We start from the raw sequence: 17,860 nt of genomic DNA, 5'->3' as shown, positions 1-17,860 counted from the left end.
AATTGAGCTATTGCATACATAGCGATCTGTTTTATATTTACTTATATTTTGAGAGCACTAAATGTAATAAACTATCATTGGTGACCAAATGATACCAAATCATTTCATAATCATCTTGGAGAGTATGATGTAGGGGTTCAAGAACACGGGGTTTGACACCTGACAAAACTATATCCAAATCCTGGTCTGTGTGAACTTTGCCATATGCTCTATCCTCTTAAACCCTGGTTTTCTCAGCTGCATAGTGAGGGTGTGTTGGAGTCTTAGTCTTTAAAACAGTTTCCACTTCAAAGAATAGAGTGTTACCTGAATTTCTCTTTTACCTCTCTGGCATTTTAGCTTGCATTTTAATCATTTCTTTTTTTTTTTTTTTTTTTTTTTTTTTTTTTTTTTTTTTTTTTTTTTAGCTGCTTTTTACTCCGGTTTTCCTCTCTCCCCAACATGGGCATCTGCTGTCCAAAATGACACTGTCTGGTTGAACAATGGACTCATCATGTCTTCTCTAATGTTTCAATGGGATCCATGCTAATTTTGCCTGTTTCTCTGCTAGGGTCACAACGTAGGAGCACAGGTCTGCTTGAAAAGATCTTAAGCTAAGGCCCTCTGGACTTCCCCATCCCTTTTCTACCTGACCTTGACCCTCATATATATATTTAAAAGAGGCATTTACTGCTTCAACTTCTTTACTGCTCTGATGCAGTTTTCTGTTGAATTCTTTGTCCTACAGTTTTTGCAACATTATTCTCTATAATCAGGTCCTGGCCCCTCTGACATGAACCAACTGATTGTATCATGGGTTTAAATGATCACTATATTTGGATCAAAGAAGCAGAGAGTTCCTTTCATTCTCTGTCAACTCAATAGTTGCTTTTCAAACAGCATTGTCTCTTTATTAGGCAAAAATGAAACACTAGTTTTAAGACTGTAGTCATCTTTAGGTGTCACAAAGTCCGTATATATCTATTGTCTTTCTAACTCTTTCTACCAATAAGATAATGAAGATAAGATGGGTGTTACTGTCACTCTAATTTTACACACAAGAAAACTAAAACCCAGAGAGGTTAAATGAGTTGCCCAAAGTTGCACAGTAGGCAAGTTGACGAACTGAGATATAATCTCAGGGTTTTTGATTCAGAAAACATTAATAGTTTTTCTCCCAATAATCATATGGCTCAATCTATACAAATCGATGACTTGAGCCATTTATAAAATGTGAATGAAAATGAGGGAAGACAGAGAAACAATAAACAATTTTTGTTTCCCCTTAGGGGTAGAAGTGTGGCCAGAAATAGCATAATGATAAATTGAGCATAAATTTACAAATGAAATTTTGCCTGGACGGCAAAAAAAAATGGATCCCGAAACTCTGCCACCCATATTTGTTTTTTATCAAAATGTCTCTAGGCTACTTAATTGATATAGTCCAAGAAACCAAAAGGCCACTAGAAAAGTAAATTGTTTAGGTACATGGTCACAGCACATGATACCCAGATCTGACTCAAAACATCTAGGATATATTACCAGTCGTTGATATAAAGAACATAATACTTGAAAAAATAAGATGACATAAACTAAATAAAAAAAATACAAGTACTGATTTCTTAATATTAAAGTCAGAAACAAACAAATATATTGTTAGAGGGAGTTTAATGATAATTTGCTAATGGCATATTAGATAACATAGTTAAGCCTTGTTGATCTGAAACTTCCTATTGAAAAAATTGGAATGATACTGATGAAAAAAATTATGAACCAATTATGACAGATGTTAAGTCTGTTATCCATTTCTGTATAAATCTGTGCTCATTCAACAATTTTTATGTCTGACAGTAATATTTTTTATTTATTTACAGTAAATTCTGTTTATGTCTTTGAGATTGTGAAACCATATTGCTAGGAATAATATGGTGATACTTGCATGTATAATTATAGAATTATGCAAATAGTCTCCCAGGATTACTATCTCTCCAATAATTAGTATATATTTTGATTATACTCACATCATTGAAAGACTTCTACTTTCTGGAATAGTTTTCCCACCAGTGCATGCTGCATGTGGGGGCAAGAATTATGACTCTGTATACTTCTATTAGGAATCTTATTTAAAAATAAATATTGAAATGTAATTATCTACCTGTTTTTTCTAGATATGTTGCATCTATGAGATAAATTGAACTCACATATCATTACTATACGGTAGAGAATAACTATAGAATTAGTAATGTATTGCTGAGCAAACCAAAGTGTTCTCCATCTTACATTACTGTTAACAGGTACCATGTATAAATAAAGTACTTGGAGTAAAAACATGAATAAAATGTGATCAGTGCACACTCTGAGCTCTAATATTTTGAGGACATGTCAGAGAAGCCAACATAACCACTTCTGCCATTCATTAGTAAGAATCTCTTCACACCCCAAAGGGCTCCTCGATTTTCTGCCTTTCCTTTTCTTTCTGGGCTCTAGAGAACAATCTACATTATTTTTCTCTGACGGCTGCCACTACAAACTCCTTCCCCTAGGGTTATTCACCACATAAACCTGGGCTTCTAGAGGCTGTACACTACTTACTACCACTGAGAAGGTAAACGTGGGCCATGTTCTACTTACCAGTTCTACAATGAACTATGATTAAGAAAGAGGGAGATTTTTTAAGTGCATAGAAAATTCTAGAATCTATATTTTCTACTTCTCAATTTCGAAGGTGTTTTAATCACTTGGGGAGTACATTAAAATTGAGTTATGGGGCGCCTGGGTGGCTCAGTCGGTTAGGCGGCCGACTTCGGCTCAGGTCATGATCTTGCGGTCTGTGAGTTCTAGCCCCGCGTCGGGCTCTGTGCTGACAGCTCAGAGCCTGGAGCCTGCTTCATATTCTGTGTCTCCCTCTCTCTGACCCTCCCCTGTTCATGCTCTGTCTCTCCCTGTCTCAAAAATAAATAAACGTTAAAAAAAAAAAATTGAGTTAAATCTATGGAACCAAATCTATGGTAATTGGGACCAGGCAATTCCCGTGTTTCAAAGAAGCCTCCTAAATGATAAAAACTATTTTAAAATATAATCGTATAGTTCCAAATTATATCTGGTAAATAGAATTCTAGGACACTGATCTCCAAAGTAGGTTAGCGATCCTGGCTTGATCATGACAGAAATATAGTATTTCAACATTTATGAATATTAATCTTAATCTAAATTAAATGGACTATTGAATTATCTCATGTTAAGGCTCTGACTGAAGATTATACTACAAATACAAACACAAATGAAATGCAAAAGAAATAGAGGCAGAGCTGGCTTGTCCTCCCCAAGTATAAACTCTTTGAAGTATGCATCATGAGGTAAAAATCAATGATGAGGTCATCAGATAGGCCACGATATCATATAAAAATATCAAAAATTTTAAGACTGTTTGAAATATGGAGTCACATCAAAGAGAGTTAATGGCATACTTTTAATGAAAAAGTGAAATTACATGGAAATATTATTTATTAATATGTATTTTATTCCTAAGTCTTATTTCATGAATGTTTTATAATGTGCATAATGTCTTAGTACAATAGTAAATGTACATCATTTATAAACAATACGCATTCATAAATATAAATATAAATAAACATACATTGCATTCGGATAGTTTTTACTCAAAGATGTGTACAATCAGAAAAGACTAGAGACCTCTTCTTTTATCCAATTAAAGTATATGGTCTTTCAAAAAGTCTCCATTTTTTTTTATGTAGGAAACTCATTCAAAGAAAAATAATTGATTATCCTTTTACCTCAAATGAACAATTTTTGATTCTTTGGGACTCCTACCCACGTGGCACTATTCAGGCACTTACTAGTCATGCCCAGGAAGTGGGCTTTTGTGGACAAATCCGTAAATGGCAAAATAATTAGCTAACTAATGATTATTATTAAAGCATTATGGCTCAGCTACAATTGCATCATGAAAATGGTGAGAACACAGAGTAGTAGTAGTAACTGATCTCAATAATAATTTAATGACAGCTTTATGGCAAGTGTGCTAAAAGTTCATCAAAGGCAATTATCTCCATATAGAAATAAGAAAACAGCTACATCAAGGTAACTAATTGCTTGGCAGGGTCATAAAAAGGCTTCATAAGAGAGAACATATTTACTGGCCCTTGGCAGGTGTTTGCTTTGGCACCTTCGGGAAAGGACATTCCTGGGCAAATAAACACCACAACAAAAAGGGCCCTCACATATTGATTCCTGGGAGCTAGAACACGCTAATTCATCCATCCTCTGTTTTATTCCCTAAGTCTTGCACTTCTTTGTGATATTGACATTTTCCACTTATCAGCCTTCCTTGTCTATTGAATTAAGTGCCCCAGAACACATTTCTTCGTTGCTCATTTGTCTGTAATCTCTCATCATTATTTTCACTAGATTAAAAGATGTGTGAGAGCAAGGGTCCTATCGCTCTCACTCATCTTTATCTTTCCAGAGTCTAAGAGTATGTAAACATTTAGTAGATACCAAATAAATATTTGATGAATAAATGACTGAACATATTAGTTTGGCATGATAACAGGCATATGCCACTATCACTTAGTGATATCTGGACAGAGCAAAAATAAATACTAGTTTAGTCTAAGTTTGGAAGACCTTTAAATAAATAGAAATCACAGCACTAGAGCCAAAGAAATGTAGGTAACTGGAGGAGAATCAAAAGGTAGGTATCCGATTAAACAAATTGGCACTGAATCCAAGAAGCTCCAGATTACTTGACCTGTGATACTAGCAGGCAATCTTTTGATGTGTCTAAGCCTTGGCATCCTTATTTCTGGCATGCAAGGAACAATAACCCTATTTCATAGGTCTTCAGAGAGGTAGATGTAACATGAAACTAATAAGGTTTATGCTGAAAGCCCTGTGGTTTGCACAGGCACCTTTCAAGGCCCTAGTTAATGAGCGCAGGGCAATGCAGAGCGGTGACTTCTTCACTGTTAAGAAAAATCTGAAATGTCCTGAAACCTTATAGTTTTTATATGAAAAACAAAACAAAACTTATTGGAGACTATCCTCCAATTTGATAACAACCCTAAATGTTTATTTGACCTTAGCTATAACAGGTTATGAGACTGAAGGGACCTTTCCTAAAGTATCAATGATGAAATACAAATTGAAAATATCCGTGAGAGAGAAAAACTGATTTTTCCCTATTCTTTCTGTAGAAAAAATAATACAAATTCGTATCATAGGAACAGGCCAAAAAGGCAATCATAGGAAAGTATGTATATGTGCACAGTCTGACCAGTCCTTAGAATGCTTGATTTGGGATTTATACGTAGAAATAACCATTTAAACTGTCATTATAAAAAACAGATGTTAAATGAAAAGAATTTAATAGAGCAACAAACATCTCATTCTCACCAGACCAAAATTAAATAATATCTTTCTCTGTATCTATCACTGTTTCTTCCGTTCCCTAACAAATGATGCAAGAGTTGTCACCCTCGGAACAATTAATAAAACAATGCAAACCTTTTATTATACCATGTATACATCTAAAGCATATTTTCTAATGATGACAAATGTTGGAACGTGGGAAAGGTCCTGTGGCTACCGATCCACAACACTGAATTAGTGATTTTACTCTCAAGGGTGGGTCAAATTCATTAGAGTAAGAAAGTGCCAACTAACCCAAACAATATGTGTATTCTATGACTCTTCCCATTTGATGTTTGACCAAATAAAATGGTACCTACCCAAACCACAATATCAGGTTATGAATCCAACTGGATTTTGTTTATTTGAATCAATATACAGGATTGTGCACGTTTATGGGTTTGTATTACCACAGCCACAGATGGAGCCACTGAATGTATGACATTTTTACATAGATGCACATGTTTTCAATGATGCTAAACTTAATAATTTATGTATTTTTTTATATAGCCCATGAGACTGAAAGGCAGCCAAAGAGAGCCACATCTAGAAATGTTGCTGATGTAAACTAAATTAAGTTGAGCATAATGTTGTGCAAACAAAATAAAAATGGAAAAGAAAACACATGTATCAAATGCAGTTTTATGACTAATCAAATACTAAAGGTCACAAAGGTTAAAAATGTCATCACTTACATTAAGTGATTAAAAGGAGAGTAGCTTTTGTCCAGTGACCCGGAATACTGTCCTCTCTAATATTCTTAAAGGATTACATGGCACTAAAGAGAAGAATATCATTTATCCATCTGTGAAGAAATCTAGATTGTGGTGGGTACAGGGAACTATAGATACATTAATTAGTGAATAGTTCCCAGAATTTAAAGGGTGACTTTTTAAAAGACAAACACATGTTCTAGAATTACAATAATAACAAAACCTTTACCTGAAACTTACTGGAAGGCAGTCCCCCACCCCTTGCAATTATATGTAAGTCACCTGACACCATACAAATGAAGTGAAAAGTGTCATATTGGAATTTCGGAGACTATACTTTCAAAGAAATTCCAGCTGTTAAACCTTCATATCTTCTCGGGTGCTTTTGACATTTGTCGAAATTATGCAAAAGTCTGGTAAAGTCTTTTCACATATTACTATTACAAATAGTTTTTAATTCTTTATATGTGTGTTTATAAACTAAGCACACTATATTTAACAAATTTCTTACTGATAAAATAGGTATAAGGAAGGCAATGACTGTATCTGGTGTGTCCAACATATGACAACTGTAATTTAAAAAAAGTAGTACTAGACATTGCTTAATATCTTAGAAAAACTGATCTTGGAATAATATTAGTATTAAAACCCTTAAATGCATTATGATATGTTTTATTGTACATTGATAACTTCTAGAATAAGTCTGCAAGAATACAAAATAGTTGTTCTAATATTTGACAAAATAAGCTTTCTTATGGGCAAAATTTTAGCAATTCTATGATTCTGCACTCTACAAACCATTACTGCATGAGTTTTTATTTAACAGATAGGTTGCCTAAAATGTAATCACGTGGTGAAAAGTTGCTATAAATAGAATGAAAATGAAAAATATCTAAAAATAAATAATAAATAGTGCATATTTTGAAAATAATTATATAAATATAGATTTTGGAAGAAAACCTTGTTACCAAAGCTGAAGTTTCAACATCAAAAAAGTTATCTTTGATAAATCATTGAACAATGATTAATATATTCCAACTGTTTAAAATTTCTTTATTACAAGGAGAAATATTTTTCAAACGTGTATTTACATAAACACAACCACACATACATGCACGCACACCCAATTTGCAGGCAGACAAATTTATTTTATTTTATTTTATTTCATTTTATTTATTTATTTATTTTTTTTTAATTTTTTTTTTCAACATTTATTTATTTTTGGGACAGAGAGAGACAGAGCATGAACGGGGGAGGGGCAGAGAGAGAGGGAGACACAGAATCGGAAACAGGCTCCAGGCTCTGAGCCATCAGCCCAGAGCCTGACGCGGGGCTCGAACTCACGGAGTGCGAGATCGTGACCTGGCTGAAGTCGGACGCCCAACCGACTGCGCCACCCAGGCGCCCCATATTTTATTTTATTTTTAATTATTTTAATGTTTATTTGTTTTTAACAGAAAGAGAGACAGAGTATGAGCAGGGGAGGGGCAGAGAGAGAGGGAGACACAGAATCCGAAGGAGGCTCCAGGCTTTGAGCGGTCAGCACAGAACCCAACGTGGGGCTCAAACTCACAGACCGTGGGATCATGACCTGAGCCGGTCGACACTCAACCAGATGCCACCATCCAGGTGCCCCGATTGTATTTTTTTTAGCCTAAGCCCATATCAAAGTTGAAAACTGGGAGAGACCACACAGGTGCCATATTTCCCAGACTCGAGGACCGCTTAGCCCTGTAGTCTGCTTCAACAATACTAGTTTAACAGGCATGCACTGCTGTTCGGAGGCTGGGGGTTTTCCAGCAAACACAATCCTTGCTCTGTTGAAGTGCTTTGATGTTAAGAATCCAAGTATCATACAAAAGAAAATGGTGTGGGCTGCACGAATCCTTTCTAAAATATATTGACAGAGGGAAATGGTGAATTCAACCAGGAAAAGGCCTTCAGCAGAGATGAGCGATCAGTAGAGGAGAATCAGAGAAGAGAAAGAGAGGTGACGCATATCGAGAATTGGTCCTACTTGTCTTTCTATTTTCACCCACTTTAGGAACTCAGTGGCTTAAATTTTCAGAAACTCCTTAAACTCGCCTGTAAGCCTCTTCCTCCTCTGTGGGTGGGCAGTACCGGAGGGAGACACACAGGGTTAGGACGGTAGAGAACCAGGGAATTCCCTCCTTAATCTCCCAAAGCACCAGGCACCTTGTTTCCCAACACAGTTCCAATACGCACTCATTTGGGAGTTAATTTGACCGTATCTCTCTTTCAGCGAAACCTCTGTTGAGAGACTGTTTTTGTTCACCACTTATCTACAGCATCTGCAGCACCATCTGACTCATAGTAAGCACTGATTGTAATATCACGTTTGTGACTAAATAGATAAATGCCAAAGTGACTGTGATAAAATCCAGTCGGATGATATTCCTCCTGAAGACCATAGTAAATAATAAGTGTAATAGCCTTCAAGATCATGTATCGACTCATTTTATAGTATTTTCAGATCAAATAGATTAGGTGGAGTAATGCTTGACCTAAGTTAGCATAGCAGCTTTTGAGTTTTTGCCTTCTGTTGTTCTAGAACAGATCAAAACAGTTTCCATCTCTAAATATGTTCTCTTTCAACATAATCTTTACTCCTATTGAATATTTTTCATATTTATTTTGAATATGCTCAATAACTCTTTGAAACAGTTACTAATGTAAAAGGAAGTATAGTCCATGATATAATTTTATTCATTTCAGACCTCTGCATGGTATCTAGTCCTGCAGAATCTTTCATTGTACCTTTCCTATGTGATCTGTGAACGATTCTAAATGTTTGTGCACATATGGATGATCTCCAGTTAACTTTAGAGTGTCAAATGATTATGATTTGAGGAATTCACTGAAAACATAAATTAAATGAAAAAGAGTAAGCCCATCTTATACACTTAAAGTAGTTTAAAATAACTTCATTTTAAAAATCATTTGTGTTATGACTACATAAAGATTAATCGATGCTTTGATAGGAGAAAGAATAGCAAGAGTAATCAACAGATTATCTTTCCAGGTGTAGAAATGTATGTTTTGTTATCAAAAGGAAGGTTTACAATATTACTTAATTAGCATCTGCTAAGAGAGGCTGTGTGTATAATAGGATCCTAGTTCACGATCTCCCAATTAGCTAATGGTGTGACCTTGGGCAAATCATTCTGACTCTCATTTTATTCATCTGCAGGTGAGGAGTTTGGATCAATAAATTCCAAACCTAAAGTTTCACAGTTTTCTGTGGCAGTCCCAGGATTATTCCAGTTCTGATATTCCTACCGATTTTTTTATGGAGAATCTGAATACACTGTAAATAGATGGTCAGGTTTAATAATAACCAAGACAAAGATTAAGAATTGCAGCAAAGAGTAGTTTTGGCTTTGTTTTAAAGAAAACGTATTTTAATTGACCTTGAGAAATAAATATGTAGACACTAACTATAAAATATTTAGAGCCTAAGAGCTCAAAAACTAGTTGATCATTTATTATTGGAGAATCTTAATATATTGAATTGAACTACTTTGATTTTTAGAGTCTGTACTAGTTGATAGTTTGATATAAAAATTTATTTGGGGTGGGGTGCCTGGAGGGCTCAGTTGGTTAAGCGTCCGACTTCTGCTCGGGTCATGATCTCACAATTTATAAGTTCGAACCCCACTTTGAGCTCTGTGCTGACAGCTCAGAGCCTGGATCCTGCCTCAGATTCTGTGTCTCCCTCTCTTTCTCTCTGCCCCTTCCCCCTCATACTGTCTCTCTCTCTCTCTCTCTAAGAATAAAATAAAAAATATTATTTTTTTAAATTTATTTAGGGAGAAAAAGAAATGAATCATTAGAAAACATCAAACAAAAAAAGGATGGAGAGTAAGGGGATAAGAGGGAGAAAAAGGAGATGAACAATAAAGAATAATAATTCCTTTTGCTCTTAAAAGCTTTTAGATAATTGGTTGGAGAGACGCAGAGCATCCATTCAGCACTGATGCGCTGTGATGTGTTGTATCTCTCCACTCCTTGTCCCTTTCTCTTTCTTTTCAGGCCTCTTCCTGATTCACAAATGTCTGATGAGTAATTACCCAGGGGACCAGATGGTGTACGTATGCTGTGGATGACTATACTTTGCACAAAGCTTTAATACTATTGTAGCAGCTGTACTGCTCTGTGTGTGTGTGTGCGTGTGCGTATTATATCTAAAACCTACACTTTTATACACTATAACAAATAAGTGGTCCTCTCACAGATTGTTTTCTATCAAGCATATCAGCAGATACACTTAGAGTGTGTTCTGTTAAAGAAATTTTATGCTCAGACTGCTCTACATACTAATTTTGATTACTTTATTTTTGTTGTTACCTATTAAATTGAAAAGTTGACCATAGACTGTGTGAATCTGGACTCACATAGGGCAAGTGTGGTGTACGTGGGCCAACAGTTCTTGTCTATATTTGGTTAGGATGTTCCCATACCTCATACAAGTCCTTCCTCACAGGTCCTGAGCTTATTCTTCTGATGAACATTCCCAGATGATTGGTAATGACATGTATGTTTTCTTTGCTGTTTAAAGCTATGTACAAATGTGTGCCACGGAAGGATACAGCTTATGGGTGCCTTGGTTTACTTACTTTCTTTGCCCTCCTCTCTTCTCACATGTCCAGGGGTTGGGAGGTATGGGGCAAGACCTAATGGAGCAGGTGAGATGTGAAGGAAAGCCTATCACCTTCTCAGTCACCACTGTTGCTTCTCCAGGCTCAGGTTGCCAATGTGTTGATTTTGTGATAAGGATATGCCGAATTATGTTGGGCAATGCTAAATCAGTAAGAGGCAAAATCAAAATTTTAAGAGTTATTTTTTTAAGTTTGGCATTATATTAAAGACTCTTGTAAGTTATTTATTTACCTTTGAGAGAAAGAAAGAGCGAGCAGGGGAGGGACAGAAAGAGAAGGAGAGAGAATAGGCTCCACACTTGTCAGCACAGAGCCCAATGCCGGCGCGAACTCACCACCGTAAGATCATGACCTAAGCCAAAATCAAGAGTCAGATGCGCAACTGACTGAGCCATCGAGGAACCACTAAAGTTTGGTATTATAATGTGCTAATTTATTAGCACTGTCCTGTTTCTTTGTGCAGTCACCCTATTATAAATTTGCAGTGACATATGGACGCTCAAATAGGATACTCATTGGTTGCTTTGATGATCATAATACGATGATTAAGTAAGGCAAGGAGTGTCTCAACTTGTTTTGACACATCTGTATGTTAAATTTTTAAAATTAAGCAAGGTTTTACCATTGATGTAGTTACTTGATAAATATAACTATGTAAATCAAATGTTTAAGATATTTTGTAACTAATAGTTTCTTTTAAACATTAGTGTGTGCAAGTTTGAAAACTGAGTAAATTAGGATACACTGAGAATATTCTTTAAATAAACGAAATTGAAATTTTGGGAGATAGATGTTCACTTTATTCTGAGGCCAGTAAAAAAGAAAAACAAGGTATTGTCATCCAGCTCTGTCAGTAGGCAGAGGTAGTGCTGTGACTAATTTATTAAATTATTTTTCTTGCCCATAGACCAAGATAAAGACCTATCTCCCCACTAGCTCCAGAATCTGAAGTCTGGTAATAAAGATATTTCATTGAGACGATCCACAGATTAAATCATTTTTAATGATGAAAAAATACTTACTGAATATTTTTACAAAGTTAATATGATTGCCCCAACTTGTATTTTTATCCATATTTGTGTGTACCTGCTGCTTCACAAAATCACTTGAAAAAAATCCTTAATCCTTGGATCTAGATCTGGCAACACATCAACGCAATTGGCATGCAAGATGAAAACAAGTAACATTTCTTACCTTCCACCTGCACCTCCACTTTCACTGAATGTACATTCTATTCACCATTTTTGTGGAGTAGAATGATTGGGAGGTATTGTCAGAACGCTTTGCGCTCTGAAACAATATCATTTTGATTTCAGCAGACTACTTTCGCTGCAAGCACCCATGGGATGCTATTTAGTATATGTTACCTGAAAGTACTGTATTAAAACATTTGTTGAGCATTCTTGTCTGCGTGAGAGTTGCTATTCTACCTTGTTGGAACATCTTGCACAAATAAATGCCTAGGCAGTTATAAAACCTCTCCTCTTGGGGCGCCTGGGTGGCTCAGTCAGTGAAGCAACCGACTCCGGCTCAGGTCATGATCTCACTGATCATGAGTTCGAGCCCCGTGTCGGGCTCTGTGTGCTGACAGCTCAGAGCCTGGAGCCTGCTTCGGATTGTGTGTCTCCCTCTCTCTCTGCCCCTCCCCTGCTCATGCTCTGTCTACTTCTCTCTCTCAAAAATAAATAAACATTAAAACAAAACAACAACAGCAACAAAACCCTCTCCTCTTTTATGGAGTTTGGCTGAAGGAAAATGATGAAAACACCCCAATTGCTTTCTGCTTATGACCAGTACTTCTGTCACATGTCACTTTAACTACTTTATAAACACATAACTAAAGAATGTGAAAAAAAATTAAGGTAGTGATTTCTCAGTTAATGGTAACTTTCACTGTATTAGTTGTATTATCTACGACAATTGTACAATAATTACCAAATTTCCACACTATAAATACTGTTACTTTTGTGAGATCAAGAAATCTGTTGGTAAGAAGGTGAAGCAGGAACACAATTTATTTGATATGGTGACAGTCTATTAATCATAGAATCATGGCTCATGTTAAAGTTCAGATACACAAAAATCATATGGAAGTAGGTATTTAGAAAAACAGCATGTTTGAGTCAAACACTGAGTCTAAAGCTAAATTTTAATGATGACATATTGTATACAGTTTTCCCTCTTCCACTCCAGGCCAGTGTCAGGGCTTGCCCACATTCTGGTGAGGAAATGCCACTTAGATGATCTTCTGTCCATCTGCTCTCAAATTGGTGATATTATTTTAAGCATTTGAGGGTCTGACTTGAATCTTTATTTATTTTTTAACATTTATTCATCTTTGAGAGACAGAGAAAGACAGAGTATGAACGGGGGTGGGGCAGAGAGAGAGGGAGACACAGAATCTGAAGCAGGCTCCAGGTTCTGAGCTGTCAGCACAGAGCCCGAAACAGGGCGCGAACCCAGGAACCATGAGATCGTGACCTAAGCTGAAGTCGAAGCTCAACCATCTGAGCCACCCAGGCGCCTCTGACTTTAATCTTTAACCCATAAAGATACCTCATTAGCTTTTAGGTATATGTAACAAAAGTAACATTTTCTGAGCTCTTCATGTTTCCTGTTATGTCTCTGAGCCCTTGGCCTTCTCCTGGTTTGCCCACAGTGTCTGTTTCCTGGAGCCCTATAATTTGTTTCAGAAATCATGCATAGAAGAGAACAACATTCTGCATATGACGTTAAATGATAAGATTTTGCAATGAGCAGTAGTTTTGTGATGCTGGATTTTCCTGAAATAGAGTTGTCTATTTTTTTCTCTCACCTTTTAACATTTCTAGAGCTGAGCTTGGCTTGCTGAACCAAGGAGTTTTACATAAAATAAGTTATATATATTTGGAGATAAGGAGAAGAAAGAAAACACTGGTGATTTCCAGGCAATGGGAATTAGGAGAAGAGAGGACTCCCTGGGTGGTTCAGTTGGTTAAGCGCCCGACTTCAGCTCAGGTCATGATCTCACAGCTCGTGAGTTCCAGCCCGGCATCAGGCTTCCTGCTGTCAGCGCAGAGCCTGATTTGGATCCTCTGTCCCATTCCCCATTCTCTCTCTGCCCCTCCCCTGCTGGCTCATGTTCTCTCTCTCTCTCAAAAACAAATAAACATTTAAAAGAAGAAAGGAGAAGAGAAAATGAAAGCAGAGGCTTGAAGCACTCAGGTATACCCCAACGTAGGCCTGGAGAGGGGAAAGTTTATTAGGTAAGTCAGTGTAGAGGGAGGCTATGCCTCCAATCATGTACCAACCTGGGCACATTCACATCAGCCTGGTGGTCTGTCTGAGGGAGGCCCTCAGATGTCCTTTTCCCCAGAATCTGTACTCCTCATGGTAACCAGGTAGAAACATAGGCAAGAGCCTGGACGGACTGCCAGGGAAGTCAAGACTTCCTAGAGAGAAACTCCCCACTGACTGCTGCAGAGGAGACTGCCCAAGCTGTGGCCACCGGGCAGAGGAGGCTGACCTCAGAGTGTGCTGCAGAAGCAGAGAGAGTAGAGGAAAGCATGAGACAGTCAGGAGATGCTACTGGGCCTGATGAAATCAAAAGATTTCATCATGCTCTAATCATAGACTTGAGCGAAGAAGCCAAGAGGGCGAGCCTCATTCACAATGGTAAGCGATATGCTCTGCAGGACAGAAAATGCCAGAGATGCTGAGCCCCAGGGCTTTGGCACTTCCCTGATGCCTTGAGGCTACCCAAGCGCCAGGCCTTGATTTTAGGGGGAAAAAAGGAAAGGAGGGCCAAATTGTCCCAGAGTTTGATTGCTGTTTTATGGAGAGTCTGAACACAACGTGAAAGGAAAGTTTAAATTATTGGTTTAGCTAAGATACATGAAGACAGAGGAGGGGAAAGAAAGGTGAAAGAGATGGGGAAAGTGAAAAGGTAACTGGAAGGGGCGCATGAGTGGCTCAGTCCCTTAAGCCTCAGACTCTTGGTGGTTTGTGAGATGGATACCTGGGTGGAGCCCCTTCTCAGGCTCTGTGCTGATAGTAACAGCTCCAAGCCTGTTTGGGATTCTCTGTCTCCCTCTCTCTCTCAACCCCTCCCCCACTCGCACATGCATTCTCTCTCTCTCTCTCTCTCTCTCTCAAAATAATAAATAAATAAGATGACAGGAACATTTTTTTGGTTTGTTTTAACTTCCCTCTGATTACTGCTGTTAAAATTCATTAGAAAATTTCAAAATACCGTGTTTATTTCAGGGTCAGAGGTTAGAGTCAAAAGATACCAAGTGAGACTGGGAACCCAAGTCTGCTTCCAAGGGTCTCCTGACTTCTAAAAGCCAGCCCTGACACCCAGCCTCCTCCACTGGGCAAGAAGCCCCTTCTCCCTGGTGGTTCGTGTCAATAGTCCACTCTGTGGAGGGAGCAAGTACCCATGCCCTTCCGCTGCTGGGAGTCCCCTCATGATCCCACACCGACAGAACTAAATATGCCTTCTCCAGACAAATGTTAGCTATGATTTAGCACGTTTACTAGGTCTGGGGGCTGCTTCTAGGAAAAATTCATTTCCAAGTCTAACCAAATCAATCCATGACTTGGGGAGGCTATTTTTAAGTGGCTGACAGTCTGTTTTTACCATATTAGATCAATTGTTGCCATTTCAAAGGTCTATTCATTCAAGTACTTTGGAGTAAGGCTCAGTCAATTTCAAATGCCTTTAGCAAATTGGAAAACTCGCTGCCCTCAGATGACTAAAGCGGAAAAGGTCAATTAAGTAATAGTCTATTCTAGTCTACCAAGCCTCTTCCCTGACAATGCCGAAGCATGGATTTATCTTTTAAGAGCTCAAAGATTGCAAAAAGTCTTCTTTATTATGAATTATTTATACAGAAAGGAGTATTTATATCTTCTTTCTCTAGATTACATGAGACAGATAATTTTCAACCAGTTCTCAAACTTGAACTCTCCCCTGATTCTGTGGTCATTCCTTGAGTTCAGATCCTTACTACCCGACAATATTGTAATAATCTCTTAGGAGGACTTCTTGCTCCGAATTTCTTCCACTTCTGACAAATGCTATGGGCAGGCACTTCTTAAAGTGAGCACCATTGACATCACTACTGTGTTCAATGTTTGTTTTTTTGCTTCGTTTTGGTTTGTTTTCTCAATCTCTCTCTCCTGTTCAATCTGTATAGTTTTCACGTTCTCAGTCAGGCATCCAAAATCTGCTATATATCTTGCACATCTACTTTTTCAGTCTTGTTTTCTACTTACACTTTTATAGATCCTCATACCAAGAACACCAGGCATTTTCATTTTCCACTTAACACACTGTCCACATTCCCACATCAGGACTTTGTTCACATAGTTTTTCTCGTGAAGGAGCCTTACCTTGCAGCCTCTCCCACATACACCCCTACACTTCCCAGGTGCTGATATTTGGCTCATCCTGCAGGACCTTACTCAAAAGTCATCTTAATACAGACTACCCACGCGCTTAACTTTATAATCTCTTCTGCACAAACTTAGGTAAGGTCTTTTTTTCTCTGAACTCCAATCGAGCTTTTTGTTCAGTCCTTTTTTGAAATATCCCTTTCTATCTTCACAAAGTTAGGCAAAACTACAGTTCTGGTTAAATCTAACACTTCACTTAATCATCTCGTGAAAACATATGCTATGTGAATGTATTCGTATTTCCAAAATTAATTAGCATAAAAACATACAACTATGCTGAATTTCTTTCCAGCACACCCACAGTCTTCTGGATCTCTACTGCATACTTCCATCCTCTCCCTATCACACCCACTCCAATCTTCACTTCAGCTGCTGGTCTTAAGCTTACATTACTAAGAAAAGACAGGCGATAACCAGAGACCTTTGACAAGCTCACGCTAGTATCCTACCCATGGGCCAGCTTCTCAGTGCTCATAACTCTGCCCTCCTTCATTTTACCACAAATCCTCCTCGTTCTTATTAACAGTAACTTTTTTACTTGGATGCTAGACCTTATTCTCTCTTGTCGATGCAAGGATTTCATTCCAGACATTCTCTTCTTATTCCACAGAATCATATATCTTTCTATCTCTACTCTATAATTTCCATCAGTATAAAGCCATAATGTAATTGTTTTCCTATGGTAAAAAGGAAAACCCTCTGAGTTTCTGTAGAATAGTGGCAACCACCTACATCGGAATTGCTCTCTACAGCCTCTAAAAACCCAAACAGAGCAAGAAGGAATGTACGTGAAACCACCCTTAACTCATTCCTAGATCTTGACTAGGACACAGAAAATACCACAATCTTTAATTTACATATAAGTAAGAAAATGAGTAAGGCTTTATCTGGAGCCCACATTGGAGCTACTAACAGTGAGGAGCAGACTGAACAAAAACAAGGAGAGGGTGGTGGGGCCAGCAATGGCAGAAAACATGAATGGCCCATGAGAGAAAGAGTCCAACGCTTGGACATCAAGAACAGGTCACAGCATGGATGACTGGGGAATTAGGGAAGGGATTTAAAAGCTCGGGATCAAAACTAGCAGTTTTGGAAAGGCACAGTTTCTGGGAGAGGGGTTGAAGGGTTGGTGCTGGGGGGACACAAGGGAATGAAGGCTGTGACTTCAGCATCTCATGGAAGCAGAGAATTACAAAATCAGAAGACTTACCGATTCTCTCCAGCCTTGACATAAAATAAGCTATCTGTGAATAAAACTGTCTTTGACTGAACCAAAGAAGAGAATATTTTAGAACTAAAAAACTTCAGAATAACCACACCCAAACTCCTCATAGAGAATTACCTGTTTTTGCTGGTTTAGGAAAATCTGTTCTTTCAAAAGGATGAGTAAGTTACCAAATATGTATGTATGTATATATATACATGTATATACATGTATATATATACACATACACATATATATACACACATATATATATATACATGTGTGTATATATATATATATATATACACATACATATTTGGTAACTTTACTCTTCCATATATTGTTATATATATATCATATATATATGATATATATATAACAGTTATATATATAATATTATATTATGTTATATATAT

This window comes from Panthera uncia, chromosome A2, assembly GCF_023721935.1.
Source record: "Panthera uncia isolate 11264 chromosome A2, Puncia_PCG_1.0, whole genome shotgun sequence".
Lineage (NCBI taxonomy): Eukaryota > Metazoa > Chordata > Mammalia > Carnivora > Felidae > Panthera > Panthera uncia.
Note: the sequence above shows the minus strand (reverse complement) of the source record.